A 15,974-nucleotide genomic window follows, 5' to 3' on the forward strand; every position below is an offset into this window, starting at 1 on the left:
ATTTAGTTCAGGGTCTTCCAGTTGTGACCTCTGCTCCTACAGCACCGATCAACAGTGTCAAGAAGCCACAGCAGAAGAGCAGTAAGGCAGCCAGCAAATACAGTTTCTCTATGTTTCCTTTTCGTCAACTGGTGGCACAAAAAGCATAGTCAAGTTCATGTCCTCCAATCTGCAAGCAGATGTTGTGACATTTTAAAAGGCAAAGGTCCTATGGCTTCAGCAGGGATAAGCGTGATGTCTATTCTAACAGCAATTTTCTTCACCTCCTGCACCGTGCTCCCTGGTACACTGGAAGGACATCAGTAAAATTTGCTAGCGGTAAACTGAGGCTTCTTTCCTCCTAACCAGAGCACAGGTTAACGTGGCCCGATTCTATGAAACCTGTGCCTAACGACATAAACACTTCTTATACACCGTCCACTGGAGTCGATCCATGTCAAAGCCAAGCAGCAGCAACCCCGAGGAACCAGCCCTTTGACTGGGAAGGTACTGGGGCAGCGACCTTCTCACGGTCCTGAGCACTGCACAGCAAAGCTCTGTCTGGTGACACTGGAGGATGCATCTCCATCGAATCAGGAGATTAAAGCACAAGTGACAAGGCTGGCAAAGGAATGGTCATCCCAGTTACAATGTATTTGCCACGTCTGTTTATTTCACCCCCCATTCTTCCTTCACTAACAGGACAGATGTGTTTTAAAAGTTGAAATTTCGTTTACAAATAAATAAGTCTGCTTCTGCCTTTGTCAAATGCATCCCTTACCTAATTACTATTGCAACTACAGTAACTGCAACCAGCAATCCCAAGAGCAAGGCTGAATTGGGCCCTACACAGAGCCATTCCGAACGTTTGGAGGCTGCTACCCACACGCTTTGCTACACATCTAGGAACAGCTGCAGGAGAGCGGCGGGAGTCATAGATGTTCTCGCTAATGAAAATAACCGTTAGAATCTATTAGGGACCTGAGCCCACTGGAAAACTAAACTTAGAAACCACACTGTAAGCCAACGGCCAGTGCTGCTCCTCCTGGAGAGCTGCTCCTGGGGACTCGCTGTGACTCACCCCCAGCCAGAAGCACGGCTGATGCTTCTGTCTTCCGTAGCTCTTCATGCTGACAGTCTCCCTGAAGTTAAACTAGTTTGCTTACTTGATCTAAAACTTAATTCAGGCTACTCCAAACAGTTTCATCCAGGACAAGAAGGTGCCTTTTCTCATTCTGGAGGTAGCTGTCTCTTATGAGTGGTAATAAAGGTGGCTGCTTTTGCAGCTGCCGTGGATTCACCAGGCTGCACCACATACTGACCCCATCACAAGAACCTGGGAGCATAAAACTATATATCAAAACTTTGAAAAAATAAAAATGAAATAAAAAATAGGTGATACTATCACAGCTAACGATTAATCTCTTGCTCGGTGGATACCACTGTGCAGACTGTTTGAAAGTTAAGGCACACTGAGCGACTCAAGTGGGACGTAGTCCTGTTCTGTTGCCTACAGCAATGCGCCTCAAAAATGTCAGCTCTGGCCCAAACACCACCAGTCTCTATCAACCTGCTCAGCTCTGAAGAGCCAGCAAAAACAAGAGCCCAGCTTCCACTATTTAGTAGAACAGGTGAGAAAAGGGGCTTTCTTCGCCTGTGGTTTACAGGAGCCCAGCAGGGTGGCTCCCTGCCATGGAGGAGACCCCCAGCCCTGCGCCATCCCAGGGAACACGCGTCGGCTGCTTTGGGTCTGCAGCGGAAAGCCTTACTGGAAAGCCTCCAACTCGTCTTAACAGCCTCAGCTTTTGACTTAACCTTTTGGCCCAAGACCTTCGAGATAATCTTGAAGGTAACTTTCACGGGCTGCAGTAATTTAAGCTCCTAAAAGCTGAAGCCTTGTTGACAAACTCCTGAAAGTATCTTGGGGAGGACAGGGAGTGGGGAAATCAGACTAAAGCATTTCCTCAAACTGCTCTTCTGTCTTATGCCAAAGCATGCATGTCTGCTTCCCCTGACCTATTTATGCATTTCTACTCAAAACAGCCCCATTTTAAAAGCCCTGAGTTGGCATGGGCAGAATGAGGAGTGTGTTCTCCCCCCAGGTGTGCAGCTGGGTTTGGGTTTACTTTGCACTGAGGCAGTGATGGAGGGGAAAAAGCTGGGGGAGAAGGCAACGAGATGTAACTTTTTTCAAAGTGGCATAAAACTAGATGCTGCCAACCTTCCTCTAATTAAGCAACACTTTACTTTCAGGAATAGGTAGCTGAACTATGCAGAGCAATATGGGACTACCATACTACAAGAGGTGGCAGAATTCAGTTGCTCTGAGTACACCGAGTATTTCCTTAATGCTGCAAATAGTAGAAGCCATATAACCACAAGGGAGGTGAGAAGCCTTATGCCTGTGAGACCAGAAAGAGGAAGGTGGCTGGGAGAGGTAAAAGAAAGCCCTTGAACTTATTAACTACTCCCTAGTTAACTCTAAGCCTTCTCAAAGCCTGCACAGCCACTGAAACTAACCCTTATCAGCTTTCCAACTGCAGATCGCTCACTCCCAAGGAAAGCTAGCAGCATAACAAATACTGGGGAGCACGTGCAGAGCGAACACGCTGTATGAACACCACCCGCTGCAGCACAACTCCTGTCCTGGGACACACTGTGCAGGGGAGGACCCTGCCGAGAGGGCTCCTGGCTGCGTCCCCGGCAGGAGCGGGACAGAAGCACCTCCAGGGGACCTCCACCCCCGAAAGTCACATAGGACACAGCTCTCATCACTCAGGCACCAGCAGTGGACTCAATCCTCAAGGGGAGGAAGATGTCAGTAACAGCAGCAAGGCCAGTTCGGCAAAATTCGGGGGACAAGTGGAGCGCAGTTTATTGTGCAAGTTATCGCAATGGTTTGGCTAGGTGGTCAAAGCCAGGAAGCTCAGAGTGATTTTTTCATTAGAAGTCGCACCGTCAGTGAAGTTGCCACAGATACTCTGTATCCTCTTCAGCCCCGGACTGCAAATATTTGTATAAACTAGAACACCCTCCCAAAAACAGCCTCTGTAGCTTTGTTTCCTGTGCTTGGTACATTTTGGACAGCATAGGGAAAACATCATTTCTGCCAAACCCTAATGCAATTTATGAAAAGGACCCACTTTCCATCACTGCTAATAGCTGTGCCATACATCATGAAGACAGCACATGACTCCTGACCCGGCAGCAGGGGCTCCTGCTTTCCAGTGCCCCTGCATCACGTTACATTATTACCCCGTATACAGGACACACCAAGAGAAGTTGCAACTCAAAAGGAAAATCGCAGTGTGTAGTTAGGTATCATCAGCAGTGTTAGCCAGTTACCATCTCAGATGGTAAACCACCTATCCTCTCAGGCAATTAACGAAGAGAGAGGAGGCTTATGAAGTTCTGAAATAAGCTTGCTTTGGATAACAGGAAAAAGCAAAACCAAACCAAAAACCCATAAGTTTTTTCTCTCGAGAGTGCAGCACAAGGCCACCAGCAGCTCCAGCAGAGGAACTGGCGCAGGGGCTGTTCGGAAACCCTCCCAGCCCTGACGCTGTTTGGCCACACGCTGCTGCCCCAGTATTTTTACTCAGCTATCTGAAAGCAAGCCTTCCCCATAAGAAGGATACTCGAGACAGCAGTCAGAGCTGTCTGCCAAGGAAGAATTATTTTGACCACATGGCCTTTTAAAAATTACCCAGCTCTGAAAAGCCCCCATTTCCCACAGCATCAGACGTTCCCCCAGACAATCTCCGAGGGTTGTCTGTCAAACCACATAACAACAGGGTCTACGGGTGTAGTCTTGAAAGGCTGCTTCTGCGGGGAGCAAAATCACATAAGCAGCATTTGCCAGGCACGCGTCCCCCAGCACAGGGGGTATTTGGGTGCTGGGAGCACCAAGGAGCTCTTTCTCCCGAACAGTGTCCTGTTGCCTCTTTGCCTCCTGCAAAAACCCAGTCAGCTGCCGAGGACAGCAAGTTAAGAGTCCGATATGAAATACCAACAGTGATGGTTTTCGCAAAGTAATCTTTCTGAAAGCCACCTTAGAGAGTGTCATTATCAAACTGACCACACATCCTTTTGGAAAGATTTAGCATCTCTTCCACAACGCTGACCACATCAGGTGACATTAAAAAAAGGACCTATTTACTCTGCATGCTGTGAGGAACCACTCAATAGAAGGATTACCAACCCTATTAGAGTAAGTGGTACTATCAAAAAGGTACTAGTATCACAGCCTCACCACAACACGCGTTTCGCCTCAGCGGTGCCTGCAGGATTCAGCCCTTAATTCTCAATCTCACTGAATTAATGCTTCTCTTTCTTAGACTAACAGCTCTAAATATATCTTTATATAACCTTCCATTCAGAAGCACAAAGAAATGTTAAACTGGAGCCAAGGATCATCTAAGGAGAAAATTACGAAACAGCCGCCTATGTGTGCTGCTGCTCAATTAACATCTTAACATATGCCATGTTACATTGTCTGGCTTGGCTCACGTTGATAAAGAAGTAAAATGGCTGTAAAAGCATTTCAATTAAATATTTAGAAAGCAGAGCTGCAAAAGGTTGAAACATGTTTGAATTAGTGAAATGACGACTATACATACTGTTCAGCTAATGGAGTGCGAGCTTTTGCCAGCAGAGGTTACCGAGCAAGGAAAGCAGCGCCAAGCCAGGCAGGTCCGCCAGTCGCCCAGGACTCCCGGCCACCCGCACCGCTCGCCCCCCGGCTTGCAGGACCCGCAGATCAGGTGGCTTCTGATGCCACCTAGGGGCTCCCTCCCTGCCTGCACTCCTCTCTCCCCTGGGGATAACTCAACGTCACGCCTTACAGACGAGGCACTTGAACCTAGCACAAACACAAGCAAACGGAAGCAAAACATTTAAGACGAGGCAAATTAAATCTTCCAGTATTCAAATGCAGACGCATTCTTACTCCAGATAAAAGCTACAGGGGCCGTAATTACATCTTGGAAGCACATGAAGTATTGTTATTTCCCTAAAGCATAAAAATAGCCACGGAGTTGCGTCCGCTGGAAAGGTAGAAGTGTCCAGCCCTCAGGCCTCAAAAAGTAAACAAAGCAAGTATTCACCAATGTGTAAATACTGGCGCTCTCAGCTTGACTTTCAGGCAGACTCCTCCTCAATCCAAGCCAGCAAAAGACGGAAGCAACAAGCACAGCAAGCCGATAAAACAGTGCAAGAAGGGTGAGCTGCAACCCATTCCATTTTTCTCTGTAACCTAATCTACCTCCTTCTACGTGCCCGAAAGAATAAGCCAGACTGGTTTTCCACCAGACACGAGAAGCAGCAATGCCGCATCACAGCGCTGAAAAAAGTAGTAGTTCAGCATGCCACAACATTTTAAGTTAGTGCAGGTTAAAATTGGTCAAACGCACGACTTCAACACTTGTTACTAAAATAAATGCAATTAAAATATTTCACATCGGATAAAAATTTAATCCCTTCGCCATTTCTGACACTATGATGACTTTATGACTATTAAATAATGCCAACTATACAGACAGCCGAACAAAGACAGAAGATAAGGCTGCTAATGAAATGCCCAAGTCTCAACTGCAGCCCACTGTAATGAACTGCCAAGAAATAATTAGCCGGCAGACATCAGAATACCTACGTCTGAAATTTAGGTCTATAAACATCTCTTTTAGCTCTCTGAAGAAATCTAGCTGTATTCAACACTAAAGGCTTGTTGCACAATTCTTAAAATAACTGGGAAAAAATTGCAACCACACACTGCCAGGTGCTCTCTTCCAGCAGTAAGACAGTCATTTTAAGTTCCTGGTTTTGTTTTTTTATATTTCTTTAAATACAGTATTTTGTCACAAGTTACTTTAATGAACTCTTAGAAGAGACAAAGAAAATGCTTTTACACAGCTCTCACCCTGGTTCTTTCAGCATTGCTCTGAATTGAAATCAGTGCGCATTGTTATATCCAGGCAGGACTCTCTATTCCAAGGATGCAATGCCCTCTATACATTATGTGGGAAGGTAATACGACTTCAGAGGAGCCACATCCTGTATTTATTACTAACAGTCTACATGGGGCACTGCAAGGTGGTGTTCTAAGACGAGTCTGCAAGGATCAATTGCCTGGAAAGGCGAAATACAAAAGGCACAGGACAATCTCGATCTACCTACATGAAAAAAAAGACTGTTTGTGTAGGAACTTAATCTAAAGTATGTCCCACTAAAAGCAGAAATGATGGAGACAGCCACCAGATAGGTCAGTTTGTGGCTAAACGACAAATCATCCATCACAACGGCTCACGTATTGCACAATGAAAACTTCTGGTTTTAAAACTAATTATGAAAAAACACAAATCTTTGGTTGCTTCTGAATTCAGTCTATAGATAGCTAAAAGATTGCTGTGATATTTTCAGCCATGGTGTGCAGAAGCCTCATCACATTATTACTTCATATTAGTACTTCTAAGGGGTCTGAATTGGAGATTCCTTAAAGCATGATGAGATTTTTCTCAAGCCCTTGTCCCACATGGCTCTAAGAAACAAAGTCTAGTGAAAATGAAGGGGGGACACTCCTCAGCAGCACTTGAAAAAAAGAAAAAGAAAAAACAAGGGGAGGGGAAGCACACCCACAAAACACACGAGCACAAAATCATCACTTCCACACCTGCAGAGCCCACAGGAGGAGGCAGCAGCGCTTCGCTGGGCATGGCAGTCCGCCACAGGGCACAGCCCTGGTCCTGCGTTGCCCTCCCCCCGAGAAACGGTGGCTACAGACGGCTGACAGCAAGGTGGAACAATACTCACACTCATGAGAAAACAGGAATGGTTGTACACTCTGCTTACATTTAATGCGCACCCATACATGTACAAATCTGTATAGGGCTATGTTTACTGTACATAGTTACACGAAGCTCAGCTGAATCCAATATAAGAGCTTCCAGTGTTAGCAGCTCTACAGCAATGCTCTCCTACCATATGTGCTTCCCAACGCTGGTGCAGGTGCCCGGATGGGAGATTTAAGCCTGCTGATAAAAGACATGTTTCTTCTTTATTTCTCATTATTCCCTTTGACATTTCCATGACCCAGAGCTATTCTAGTTGCTTTCTGTTAACAAACAGGTTTGCAACCGGTTGTACGTCTCCATGACACTATTCGTTTGGTACCCAGGGAGGCATCACCCAGTTAGCCGTGCCATAACCCAGTCCTATCCAAGCTCTTTTGTGGCTTCACTCTGAGTGAGTGCCAGCGTGCGGAGCGGACCAGACCCTCCTGCACTGCCAAGCCCAGCACCAAGCCCCACGCACCGCTCGAGCCCCACCAGGACAAGCCAGCACTCAGACACCCCAGGCAGCCATCCCCTCTCCAGAACCTGCAGGGTGAACAGCCGTAGATGTCCTGTTGGCAGCCGGGAGAGGAGCCCCAGCTGTCACGCCATGCTGCTGTCTCGATGCTACACACACTAGGCAGCAGAGACACACTGTCAGGGTGCAGGGGGACTGGTTAGCCTTTCACAGACACCCCACTGGGGAGGTTCAGCTTAACCCACAGGGCTTCCCTGACACGCGCTTTGTCCCTCCTCCATGTCGCAGACATCCATCTCTCCCCTCCACACTGAACAGCTCACCCATCGGCCCGTACCTCTGAAAACAAATCCAGCTTTTATCCAGTCCCCTCCTCACGATGCTGCTTGCAATATCCTATTACCTCTGCTTCTGCCCCCATCTCTGGACATCTGCGTTCCTCCTTCTCCTCGCTTCCTTTCCTCTCATGGTTATCCACCACACAGCTCCTCTGCACCCATTTTTCCACTTAGGGAGGAACCTGTACCCGAGCGCTGACCTTGGTAACTCCCAGGGAATGCAATCCTTGCAACCTCTTAGGTTTCCCCATGCTGAGTAATGCCCCGAGTATCTCCAAGCACTCTCCAAGCATCTGCCTACTAAAAGGGTCACTTCTTTCATGCGAGACAGGCATGGCTTCACCAGCACAGAAAAAGCGACTTCTCTCCCTGACCTGTCCCATGCTGCTCACTGGCACATCCCATAACTCTACTCTCATCCTCAACTTTTTTGTAGAGGTGAAGATTTAAAAGCTAAACATACACAGGATGAACATGGCACTGCTGCCTGATGGTGACAGCCACACAACTACCCATCTCAAAAAATTCCTCCTCCTTGTTCAGCTGCCACAGGTTCTTTCAGGCACCTGCACCATGGGGCATTTCTCACTCAGCAGCTTCCACCCAGGCATAGAAACTGTCTGGCCTCTGCAAATAAAAAGCTGCAAGTAGCCAGAAGTCTCTTGCCTACCTCAAAGGTCAGTTCACTGAATATTAAAAGCAGTATAAACTCTAAGTTTTCCACCCTCTCTTTCTGGCAGTAAATAAAACAATCTTAACGGCATCTTTTAAAATTATTTTAATCCCAAAACAAGAATCTTCAGAAAAGTTGCAAACACACGCTACTCCAATTCTCAAGGATTTAGTTTGGAAAGTTCGAGTTCCCCTAGCCTGTAACCCAGCTGAACTTTAGTTTACTTGCAGACTCAACAGCTTGTCTAAACCTGTAAGCTGCACTAGCTTAAAATTAAAGCTGCACAAAATTTAATTAAGTTAAAGCCATGTAAGTTCATACGTGCATGCATCTATTTCAGTTTGCACCTACAAAGCTGAGTTGGAACACAGCTGCGCTCTTTCCTAGGTGGTAGCTTCACTGTGTCAAACCAGCACCTCACACGAGCCTGCACTGCAGGACCAGTTGCTCCAACCCAAAATGGGATTTACCAGCTCCCAGGCTGAGGCACCCTCAAGCCTGCGCAGCTTCGCAGTGGCCAGGGAGGACAACTCCGCTGCCAGCACCGCATAAAAGACAAGCGTAGAACAGAGGAGCACCATTCCCTCCACCACCTTCCTTCCACCCACTGCTTTCTTCAGGGCCAGGCTGCCTCTGCAGCCATGACCGTCAAACCAGCAAGTCTATCAGAGTCTTTCTTTCCTCTAAAACCTTATTTATGAATGGAAATTACGAACAGCAGGCATCTGACCAGTACTTAATACCCCACAACTTTAGGGTTCAGTGCTCCGTCTCCTTGGAGCAGAGGACAACGTATGCAGCCAGTTGGTTGCACCGCATCCTACTTCTGCGGGCAACTGGGTGGGTTTGGGACACAAACCACTGAGAACTTGGCCATTTTCTTGTCAAGTAACACAGCTGCTTTGCAAGCATGACATTGTCCATAAGGATTTTGATGCCTATTTTGTATTTTTTCATATAGTCACAGCTTTATTTTAAAAACATAGAGTAGTACTTTGAACTACTGGTAGAAAGTAGTGAAGTCACAGCCACAAAGGTCACTGAGTCTAGCACCCTATTAGCACGATTTGCATTCATTATTCATAATGTGTCCATTTCAAACATCCCAGGGAACTGTGAAGTTACACCACAACTTACTTAGTAAAACAGTCAGAAACGGCTGTCCTTGGTTAATTCTAGCACAGATTTCAGAAAAACTGCATTAAACTTCTGACTTTCCAAAAATCATAGCACCAGACCGTTATACTTAATGTGGACGTAGACAGAAAGTTACTAAAGCAATAATCACTGAGATAACCGCACTGTTGAAATTCACCTGTAGGCAGCAGCACGTAACTGGCTAACATCTTTCAGCATCTAACAATTTACTCACTATGCTTGTATAAAAGTCTCTCAGTGGTGTTACCCTCAAGTACTTGTCTGATGGGTCTCTCCAGAAGGAGACATTCTCTAAGAGCACCACAGAATTGATCGGCCTGGATTTTCATTCCTGTGAACCACACCATGCATAAACATGCCAGTGGGAGAGCAGACGTATGTTCATCAAGGGAACGAAACTGTCTTTTCCTGATTATTAACATGGTTTCATTTCAATTTTCAAGGTGAACTATATGCTGCTTTGCCACTCTCTTACTTAAAAGCTGACTTAATCAAGCCAAAACTGCAGCTCACCTGCCTATTGTCACCCTGAACATCTGCAGCTATCGATCGACAACACCCCAGCACGCACATGTGTGTCTCAGTGTTCAGAGAGAGAGGCCTTCCACACACCGAACACACAATCTAACTTTTGTTTTTCAATTAAGCGACAAGTTTCACCGACTTGAACGCACAAACCATGACACTACACGAACCTCACATTCTTAATCCTTCCAAGAGAAGTAAGCTTCTCGCAAGAGACAGATGCACACAACCATTGCGGATATGTGCAATGAAAGCTAAACAGGGATTGCTTAAACTTATCTGTACTAAACAAAACAAAAACATTAGAGATTAATAGTATTACTATTTTTAAGCCATTAATAACCAGGAAAATTAAATATTCATAGTGTAAGTTCAGGCATATATCTACAGGGTTATCAGACACCTAGCTTCTACTTGGAAGTAATCAATAAGAGATAGTTGTCTGAGTATCTTCATGGATCAGGGACCTAGTTGTACAGGTTACCAAATCTTCAGGGGCAGCATTTTAGCATTTTTTTTTTTTTGCACAATAAAATGACAGTTTGCAAGATTAATTTTTAACTGAAACTTCACTATAAATGGCATTTAGACAAACTTTTGTCTGATGTAATTAAACACACACAGAGCAGCATTTCAAAATTGCCATAAAAAGAAAAAAAAGTGTTTTTTCTTATGTCTTCAGCACATTTGTTGATTACTTGGGATTTTATTTGACTCAGCAAGTGATCTCTAGTTGTTAAATACAACTGATGGTTTCTGTTCAAAATACCCCTTTCCACATTTTTAGAACTAGACCCGTCAATCCCACTTCATTCAGTTGTTGAACGGAAGAAGCAAATACACTTTTCTCTCAGCTGCCAATTCATTTCTCAACTTTTTACAAGTTAATCATTGAACTATACCACTGGAGTCAAGCATAATGAAGGTAATTCTGCAGAACAGGCTCTGGGAGCCAAAAGCTGGCTTAGCTCTTCAGCACACTGCGGTTCCAGGTGTGCAGCATGCGATTACTGCCAGTGAGTAATCTGACTGTCTTTTAAATATCAACAAATTTATTTAGTTTACATGACCACTAATAGCAACTGTAGGCCCTAACACAGCTTGTCATTTAAAATGCTGACAGACCTAATAAAAAAAAATAAATTAAAAATCATACTGTTAAGAAAATAAGCAAACTTTTCATGTACCCTTGATGGAAGGAACACCACACTTTATCAGAGATGCCTCTCCTGCAGCTACCAATTTTCATTTAATCAGCACAAGTATCACGGAGCAATCATTCACCTTTCCTTGAGAAACACTGCAAGAAGCACAAAGCACCTGACCATAGCGTGGGAGATGGCCGCTGCAAGCAGCCGCTGCTCTGTAAGTACCAACCAGCACAGCTCACTTTGGCAGGGCACCCATCCCACAAGGGCACAGCGGGACACCAATGGCATCTGCCATCCGCGTGCTCTTCCAGAGAAACTACTGCCTGCACACCGCCAGCACCGACAATACACTGGTCCTGCCAGAGGATGTCCAGCCCCGAAGGAGAAGCCTCAAGCCCCAGTTTCAGGTTGCCTCCAGACCCAGCACTCGCAGGGCACCCACCACCACCTTGCCCAGTTCCTCCCCCAGCCTAGTAAGCATCTGAGCCACTCGAGTACTTTTCCCCACTGAATTAGCAATAAAACTACCATGTGGTTCTGGAGAAGGGAGTTGTCGCTATTTTTCAAAGCGGATTAAGAAAGGACATGAAATTCCATCCACAGAAAACATTAAATAAACACTAAAACTTTGCCATTTACAGGCCTTCAACCAGTTACCACCCATGGTACTGAGTAACCGCCTTTTAAATCTGTATTTTAATATGCTAACGGTTCTGAAGAGGAAGGGAGAAAGCACACAGGAGTACTTTCACTGAAGTCAAAAAACTGCTCCAAGTATTTTCAGGCAACTTGCAAAGAAAGGCAAGAAGGTGGTGAAGAAAATGCAGCAGAACAAATCGCCCATCCTACCGGCCAGCACACCTTGCTGACAAGCTAATTCTTGTTTATCCAAGGGACGCTCGAGGCAGACACTTCCAGGCAACCTCGTACTAAGAGAAAGTTCCAACAGTATGTTTGTATTGCTGACAGCTTTAAAAATAATTTAATTCACTGCTTTATGGGCAACCAAAGTAATGAACTGTAACTCCTGCTGTCCAGTGCAATCCAACTTTTTCACTGGCAGGAGTCCCAACAACCTTATAATGGCACTTAGGAATCTTTGACTAAGAAATACAGATTTCCTCCATGCCTGTGAGACCATCCATCAAAAAGGGCAACCATAAATCATGGACCTTGACATTTAACCACAGATTTCCTCTCAGGGGGAGACACAAAGATGCCTCATTTAATAAACGAGTTCTTCCCAGGAACAAGACTTTCTTCCCAAACTTGAAGTGCCTGACAATTGGTAAGTGATACCATCCCCAGCCAGCTCCAGGGAAAAGCTAAGCAGGACCTGTCGCTCTGGAGGAGCACAGGTACGCCCCAAGAAACCCACCTCCCCACCTCCGTAGGCACATGCCCAACCTCAGCACATGGCACCATGCGGTGTGTTTGCAGGTTATAGTTAGAAAAAGACAACATCTTACGTAGCCTGAGCAACAGATGAAGACTAGAGCCCTGGCTGGGCGAGGCAGGAGAGCCTGGAGGGTCTGCCACCCACGGGAGGACCCTCCGCCAGGTCCCACCCACAGACACCATCCCCATCCCCGGTCCAGCCTGCAGCGACACCCGGCCTCCCCAGCCTTTGACTGGTACAATGTCACCGCAGCAACCACAAGCAATTAAAAACAAGCAACAGGGAAAATATATTCGGGAAGTTAGCAATGTTTTTTTCCACTGTCTTAATGATTAAACATTCAACAACAGAAAACACTTGGCAGCTTACTGAAAGCCTGTGGATGGCACAGCAGCCGATAACGAGCATCCTACTTGATGACAGATAATCCTTTTTCCATTAAATCAAGAAAGCATTAAAATTGAGATACTGGCTAACTCTATTTAGAACAAACCAAACCAAACCCAACGCTCAAAATTCCCCAAGATCTGAGGGAACACAACAAAACACCCAGCACTTTCAGAATTTTTAGATGCGTTTAGGGGATTCTTCTCACTGGCTTGAAAGTACCAATTTGTGCTGGTCTCCTGACTGTACTCTTCCTGGGTGACAGAGCACTGCATTTTCATCTATTCCATCCACCTTTTGAATCGCCTGCTTTTCAAACACGCAGTCCAATGTTCTACCTGGACTGCTCCAGAGGCAAGCTAGAAAGCTACCTCCATCTCCTCATCTTCACAGTTTAAAAATAAGGAGTTCCTTATTTATATGTCAGGCTTTGTAATATTAGATATTAGAACGCTTGAACGAAAAATCCAAATTTGGATCCTGATCTGAATTTTGCAGCTCTGGCCCTTCTCCAAATACTTCTGTTTGGCAAGCAGCAGAGTGGAGTAACAAGAGAAGGCAACATACATAAGTTATGGGATCTGTATAAAAACATTAAGCTCAACCCCTGCTCTCAAATCTACACACACACACAAAAAGACTAACAAAACCACCCCATACCCCACTTAATTAAAAGATTAATCGGTGCTTCAGTATAAATCTGATCACCCAAACCTGAGCAGTACTGTCATCTCACCCAGTTACATTATTTTTTTCTGATTAATTTATACGGCATCCAGAAAATTTTAGGAGGGGCTTTTAAGTGTGCTTTTGAGACAGATTTGGATTCCAATTTGCCAATGGCACACAGACAGATGTAAATCGAAGAGAACTGCCTCAAATGGCAAGCGACCCAGCTACACAGGCCTGGGATGACAATTCTGCAGTTCTGTGCTTATTGAGAACTCGTTAGAAATGCTGCTCTGAATCACAATGTCACACCGTCTGACTTGCTTCACCAAAGGGAACTCTGGCAGTGGCAAGCAAAATGTTTATGAAACAAGGAATTGCATATGTTTGATGCTGCAAAGTCAACAACTTAATACACTCCTATGCATTTTAAATGAACAGCAGTAAAACTTAGCCAAATCTTTTATTACTTGAATATTGTTTTTTCCCTGTATACTTTATTAGATCCTATTGTTTCAAGAAACAAAGACAAACAAAACACGAGCAAGAGTGAAAAATCCACTCTTCCTAAAAGCAGATTTACAAAGACCTTTTTTCTGCAAAGCTATTCCGTCCAACTCCAAGCCAGGATATTCAATAAAACCTCAACTCCATTCTCAAAAGGTTACATAAAGGTCAGCATTCATTTTATTCAGGTTTATTTTCTAACCTTGTAAAAATGCCTGCAGACCAAATTGGCTTCCACACCTGCTGACCTAGAAACTCCACCACCGTGGTGGCCGTGCCCCGTTTCAGAAAGTTGCTTCTCCTCCCACGCCGATCTGGCATGGACCGCAGCGTGCCGCTGACCTGCTCGTTCCCGGCAGACAGTGGCATGGAGAAGGTTTTCCCAATAGCAAGGGGATGCATTTCAGCAGAAAAATACTAAATGCTCTTTTAAGCCCGTTTGGTGAGGAGGGATTCTTCCGCGGGGCTTCCCCCCAAAAGGAGGGTTTCCTCTATACAGGAATGCATATTAATAGACAAAAGGTGTACCTGGACTTTGTTCAAGGGAATGGAAGATCTCTGAAACAACCCACAGAGGGCATGGAGTGGTCAAGAGACCTGCACCACAGACGGTTACACCCTGGCACACAGTTTAAAATTTGTTCACCGTCAAAGCAAAACAGGCACATAAAGTGATCAGATGGATTGTTTTATGGAAATGCCTTCCCTCGGAGATGGCCCTCACCTCAGAAGTATATTTTTCTCCACATATATTTAGCTACAGGGGAGCTACCTTGACCAACTCCTGCAGAAACAGATGGAGTCAAATGCAACCAATTCCACTTTCTGTTCCGATCCATTTGGAGAAGCAGAGTGTGAAGAAGAATGACATGCTGCTAAATGTTTTGCCCAAGGAAGGCTGACCTTCCCTGAAATCATCAAGAACTACTCTAAAATATGGTCCATGGCTCATTTTTTTCCCCTAGGTATTTGACTGCTTATACACCATATCGGGAAATACATTCAGGATTCACCATCATCTGTAAACAACGGAACCATAAAGCCAGGGAAAACTGGGTTAGTGATGAGAAATTTTTGCAGTTTCACACACCATCTCTTAGCTGCAGGGCTCAAAGTACTTTTTCAAAGGAGGTAAACACACTTCTGATGTTACGTAGATTTAGTGAAATAAGTGCAGCCTGTACGCCTGTCAGTGGTAATTATTAGCGCTTCCTCACAATAGTTAGCAATCTTTTATTGCAGAATTGTAAGTTTTGTTTCCCACCTCCAACAATGAATTAACCAGGATGAAGGAGGGAATGGTGGCTGCTGCATTTTGGGCTAGGGACAGAGAATAACCACAGAAAGCCTGTAATCAGTTACAGGAAATTTTAACTTCTCCACTCAGTTTTCACAGACTATTTAACAAGATATAGATGGCTTTGTTTGGGTTTTTTTTTTTCCTCTTATGCCCTGCCTCTTTCTCACTATGCTACAGAAAACTGAAAAAGAGTAAATGCAGATGAGCTGGTCTACAGATTAATCCAACTTGACTCAAGAAATCCACGTTTTAAAATAAAAATATATATAAAGGGTGTTACAGGAATTTCAACTTCAGAAGAAAACAACCAAAAAGGCATTTGCACCTGCATTTGCAAAGAGCCTGAAACACATACCCCGTGAGCTTCCTGCTGCATTGCCAGGTGCTTTATTAAAAATATCAAGACTGTCAGTCATTTTTTTCTGCTGACCTAACCATACAAATAAGTAGCAATTCCTATTATGAAAAATCTCAATGGCATTTCCCAAATTGCAGAACATTTGCTCTGCCAACAGCTAAGCGACGATCCACACTTGCTGACAATGCCTAATGAGGAGTGATGGATGAATTGCAGGAGGAAGCA

The sequence above is a fragment of the Charadrius vociferus genome, unplaced genomic scaffold, assembly GCF_000708025.1.
Source record: "Charadrius vociferus isolate BGI_N301 unplaced genomic scaffold, ASM70802v2 scaffold325, whole genome shotgun sequence".
In the NCBI taxonomy this organism is placed as follows: domain Eukaryota; kingdom Metazoa; phylum Chordata; class Aves; order Charadriiformes; family Charadriidae; genus Charadrius; species Charadrius vociferus.